The sequence below is a fragment of the Hyaena hyaena genome, unplaced genomic scaffold (genome assembly GCF_003009895.1).
Source record: "Hyaena hyaena isolate Hyena2069 unplaced genomic scaffold, ASM300989v1 scaffold_1062, whole genome shotgun sequence".
Taxonomy (NCBI): domain Eukaryota; kingdom Metazoa; phylum Chordata; class Mammalia; order Carnivora; family Hyaenidae; genus Hyaena; species Hyaena hyaena.
In genome coordinates, this window is record NW_024081697.1 from 190,003 (window position 1) to 195,807 (window position 5,805).

At 39.0% G+C, this 5,805-nt stretch overlaps 1 non-coding gene across 1 annotated transcript; it reads right to left on the bottom strand.

Annotated features, from left to right (window-relative positions):
* Positions 1-3,597: 3,597 nt before the first annotated feature.
* Positions 3,598-3,704, bottom strand: LOC120223909. Its single transcript, XR_005526404.1, has one exon. It is a non-coding gene; the product is annotated as a U6 spliceosomal RNA (small nuclear RNA).
* Positions 3,705-5,805: the final 2,101 nt, after the last annotated feature.

Sequence of the window (5,805 nt, forward strand, 5' to 3'; positions counted from 1 at the left end):
GTGGTGAGAGTGGACACCCCTGTCGTGTTCCTGATCTCAGGGGGAAAGCTCTCAGTTTTTCCCCATTGAGGATGATGTTAGCTGAGGGCTTCTCATAGATGGCTTTTATGATGTTTTGGTAAGTTCCTTCTATCCCGACTTTCTTGAGGGTCTTTAGTGAGAAAGAATGCTGTATTTTGTCAAATGCTTTTTCTGAATCTATCGACAGGATCAATGGTTTTTTTCTTTTCTTTTGTTGATGTGATGGATCACATTGATTGATTTGTGAATATTGAACCAGCCCTGTAACCCAGGAATAAATCCCATTTGATCTTGGTGGATAATTCTTTTGATATGCTGTTGGATTCGATTTGCAAGGATCTTGTTGAGGATTTTTGCATCTGTATTCATCAAGGATATCTGCCTATAGTTTTCTTTTTTTGCTGGATCTCTGTCTGGCTTGGGAATCAGAGTGATGCTGGCTTCATAAAATGAGTCCGGGAGTTTTCCTTCGATTTCTATTTTTTGGAATAGCTTGAGAAGAATTGGGATTAATTCTGTTTTAAATGTCTGGTAGAATTTCCCAGGGAAGCCATCAGGTCCAGGGCTCTTATTTGTTGGGAGATTTTTGATCACTGATTCGATTTCTCAACTACTTATGGGTCTGTTCAGATTTTCTGTCTCTTCCTGTGTAAATTTCGGTGAGTGTGTGTTTAGGAATGTGTCCATTTCTTCTAAGTTGTCCAGTTTTTTGGCATATATTTTTTCATAGTATTCCCTGATAATTGCTTGTATTTCTGAGGGGTTGGTTGTAATAAGTCCATTTTCATTCATGATTTTGTCTATTTGGGTGCTCCCTCTTTTCTTTTTGAGAAGCCTTGCTAGAGGCTTGTCAATTTTGTTTATTTTTTCAAAAAATCAACTCTTGGTTTCATGGATCTGTTCAATTGTTTCTTTGGTCTCTATGTTGTTTATTTCTGCTCTGATTTTTTATTTCTCTTCTTCTACTAAGTTTGGGGTGCTCTTGTTGCTCTACCTCTAGTTCCTTTAGGTGAGCTGTTAGATTTTGCACTTGCGCTTTTTCTAATTTCTTAAAATAGGCCTGGAGTGCAATGTACTTTCCTTTTAGGACGGCCTTTGCCGCATCCCATAGAGTTTGGATTGTTGTATTTTCATTTTCATTTGTTTCCATATATTTTTAAATTTCTATCTAATTGCCTGATTGGCCTATTCATTCTTTAGTAAGGTGTTCTTTAACCTCCATGTTTTTGAAGGTTTTCCAGACTTTTCCTGTGATTCAATCAAGTTTCAAAGCATTATGATCTGAGAGTGTGCATGGTATGATCTTAATTCTTTTATATTTATTGAGGGCTGCTTTATGTCCCAGTATGTGATCTGTCTTGGAGAATGTGCCATGTACACTTGAGAAGAAAGTGAATTCCTTGGTCTCGGGATGTAGAGTTCTAAATATATCTGTCAGATCCATCTGGTCCAATGTGTCATTCAAGTCCATTGTTTCTTTAGTGATTTTCTGTCTGGTTGATCTATCCATTGCTGTAAGTGGAGTGTTAAAGTCCCCTGCTGTTAGCACATTCTTATCTATAAGATTGTTTCTGTTTGTGATTAATTTTTTTAAATATTTAGGTGCTTCCATGTTCGGTGCGTAGACATTTATACTTGTTAGTTCTTCCTGATGGATAGACCCTGTAATTATTATACAATGCCTTTCTTCATCCCTTGTTATTGTCTTTAATTTAAAGTCCAGTTTGTCTGATATAAGTATAGCTACTCCAGCTTTCTTTTGATTTCCAGTGGCATGATATGTATTTCTCCATCCCCTCACTTTTAATCTGAAGGTATCTTCCAGTCTAAAATGAGTTTCTTGTAGACAGTAAATTGATGGATTTTGTTTTTTTATCCATTCTGCTACCCTATGTCTTTTGATTGGGTCATTCAGCCCATTTACATTCAGTGTTATTATTGAGATATGTGGGTTTAGAGTCGTTGTGTTCTTTGTGGGATTCATTATTGTGGTGGAGTCTCTGGTATCTTCGTTCCTTGCAACACTTCCCTTAGAGCGTCCCCTTCAGGATTTCTTGTAGGGCTGGCTTAGTGGTGACAAATTCAATTTTTGATGATTTGGAAAGACTTTTATCTCTCCTTCTATTTTGAATGACAGTCTTGCTGGATAAAGGATTCTCGGCTGCATATTTTTTCTGTTCATCACATTGAAGATCTCTTGCCATTCCTTTCTGGCCTGCCAAGTTTCAGTAGGTAGGTCTGCCACCACTCTGATAGGTTTCTCTTTGTATGTTAGGGCCCTTTTCTCCCTAGCTGCTTCCAAAATTCTCTCTTTGTCCTTATATTTTGCCATTTTGACTATGATATGCCATGCAAAAGGTCAATTTAAATTACGTCTGAGGAGAGTTCTCTGTGCCTCTTGTATTTCAACGTTTACTTCCTCCCCCAGGTTTGGGACGTTCTCTGCTATAATTTGTTCCAGGACTCCTTCAGCACCCTTCCCTCTCTCTTCCTCTTCTGGAATTCCTATGATATGGATATTGTTCCGCTTGATTGTATCACTGAGCTCTCGAACTCTTCTTTCATGTTCCTGGATCAGTTTATCTCTCTTTTTCTCAGTTTCTTCTTTTTCTATAATAGTGTCTTCTAAATCACTTATTCTCCTTTTCTGCATCTTCAATCCGTGTTTGGACGCCTCCAGTTTATTATGTATCTCATTTATCGCATTTTTTAATTCACCATAACTATTTTTAAGCACCATATTGTTTGTAGCCATAGTTTCTCTGATGTCCTCCATGCTTTTTCAAGCCCGGTGATTAATTTTATGATTATTGTTCTCAATTTTTGTTCAGTTATGTTGCTTATATCTGTTTTGAGCAGTTCTCTAGCTTTCATTTCTTTCTGGAGTTTCTTTGGAGGAGAGTTCTTCTGTTTCATCATTTTGGTTAGCTTTCTATCTCTTGTTAATTTTAAAAGCTGGTTGAACACACGCCCCCTGTGAGTTCTGCTGTATTAGAGAGGGCTCTTTTGATTGTTCAGGGCCTGTCTGTTCAGGAAGTGTTCTTTGGATGGTGATCTTGGTTTCTCTTGTTGAGCGTTTGGTTATTTTGTTTCCCTACTGGTAGTGGTATTTGGGACTCTCCACCATGTGTAGTTTGGCTTGTTTCTTGAGGCAGCCCTGGAAAAAGAAAACAGACAACCACAGAGGGAACACAGGTACACAAACACACAAACAAAACCAATAAACAAGCAAACCCAGGCTCAGGTAAAAACAGCTACAACAACACCAAAACAGCTATCTGGAGGGGATGGGCGTGGTTTGGTGTAGGCAGGTCTTGTCTCCACTGTGTCAGCTGGCCTCCCTGAGGCCCCACCTTGGTGGTTGTGGGGAGAAGAATGGCGTTGCCCCAGTCCCTTCTCAACCAAGCATTGCAAATCACTTCTTCTCTCCAATCTCCCTGTGCTGAGGATGTAGCCAAGGTGGACTGAGTTCTATGCCCCACACCCCGCCTGTTTCCAGGTCTACGTCCGTGGGCTTTGTTATACTGCCCTGAACAATCCCACAGGTCGCTGCTTCCCTGTTCCCAGGGGTTGAGTTAAAATATGGAACGCTTCACGAATTTGCATGTCATTCTTGCGCAGGGGCCATGCTAATCTTCTCTGTATCATTCCAATTTTAGTATATGTGCTGCTGAAGTGAGCATGAGTTTGGTAACTTCTTTACAGGTTTTGGATACTAACCTTTTATCTGATATGTCATTTGCAACTATCTTTTCCCATTCCGTTGGTTGCCTATTAATTTTCTGGGTTGTTTCCTTGGCTGTGCAGAAGCTTTTAATCTTGATGAGGCCTCAATAGTTTAGTTTTGCTTTTATTTCCCTTGCCTCTGAGGACACATCGAACAAAAATTTGCTGTGGCTGAGGTCAAAGAGGTTGCTCTGTGTTTTTTCTCCTCTAGGGTTTTGATGGTTCCCTGTCTCACATTTAGGTCTTTCATCTATTTTGAATTTACGGATGTTTATGGTGTGAGAAAGTGGTCAAGTTTCTTTCTTCTGCATATTGTTGTCCAGTTCTCCCAGCAATATTTGCTAAAGAGACTGTCTTTTTATCCATTGGATGCTCTTTCTTGCTTTGTTTAAAAGTAGTTGTTCATACATTTATGGGTCCATTTCTGGGTTCTCTATTCTATGCCATTTGTCTATGTATCTGTTTTTGTCCTAGTACCATACTGTTGGATGAGTACAGATTTGTAGTAGAGGCTAAAGTCTGGAAATGTGATGCCTCCCACATTGTTTTTATTTTTCAACATTACTTTGGCTATCCAGGGTCTTTTGTGATTCCATACAAATTTTAGGATTGTTTGTTTTAGCTCTAAGAAGAATGCTGTTGCAATTTTGATTAGGATTGCATTGACTGTGTAGATTGTTTTGGGTAGTATCAACATTTTAACAATATTTGTTCTTCCAGTCCATGAGCATGGGATTTTTTTTCCATTTCTTTGTGTCTTCAATTTCTTTCATAAGTTTCATATAGTTTTCAGCATGCAGATTTTTAACATCTTTGGTTAGGTTGATTCCTAAGTATTTTATGGTTCTTGGTGCAATTGTAAATGGGATCTATTCTTGATTTCTCTTTCTGTTGCTTCATTATTGGTGTATAGAAATGAAACCTGTTTCTATACAATGATTTTGTATCCTGCAACTTTGTTGAATTCATGTCTCTGTTCTAGCACCTTTTTTAAATCTATATTGAAGGAATAAGGTTTTTAGAGGGAATTTTCTAGTGTCATATGATACTCTTGGCTACTGCAAACTCAACAAAAGGATGTCATTAGTCACCATCTTTCAGAATTTCAGATTCCCCCCCCCAGCTACACACACACACACACACACACACACACACACACTTCTTACCAGTTCGTCTGCCTTCTTGATGTCGTGTCTTCTTTCAGTTTGTCCCTAACCTGATATGTCTAAGGGTGAATAATATATAAGCATAGAAAACAAAGGATGCCCATGAATATGTTAGTTACATTTTTACTCGCATGGCTTTCGTGAAAATTAAATATCTCTGTCATTTTGTGAGGATGACCTAATTTCTTTTTTCTGGAAGTCTTTTTTTTAATGTTTGTTTATTTTTGAAAGAGAGAGACAGAGTATGAGAAGTGGAGGAGCAGACAGAGAGAGGAAGACACAGAATCCGAACCAGGCTCCAAGCTCTGAGCTGTCAGCACAGAGTCCAATGTGGGGCTCAAACTCACCCACCACAAAATCATGACCTGAGTCAAAGTAAGACCCCTAACCAACTGAGCCACCCAGGAGCCCCTTTCTGGAAATTTTATTAGGTGTGTGACCTTACATAGATCACTTAACCTCTTCAAACCAGTTTCCTCATCTATAAATCGGAGATAATAGTTTGTATCTCATAGGTTATTATGAGGATCAAGTGAATTAGAGGAGTTTGTATTGTTGGAACTGCTTAGAGTATCTAGCAAATCCCAGCATAGAGTGACCACTGTTTATGTGTTCATTTTAGAAAACATTGAGGGGCACCTGGGTGGCTCAATCAGTTAGCATCCAACTTGGGCTCAGGCCATGATCTCATGGCTCATGAATTCGAGCCCCCACACTGAGCTCTGCATTGACAGTGTAGAGCCTGCCTAGGATTCTCTCTCTCTGTCTCTTTCTGCCGCTTCCCCACTCACAATCGCTCTCCCTCTCTCAAAATAAATAAACTTTTTAAAGAAAAAAACTAAAACAAAAACATAAACAAATATGTTGAGATCACTGTGGATGCTAGTAGGGT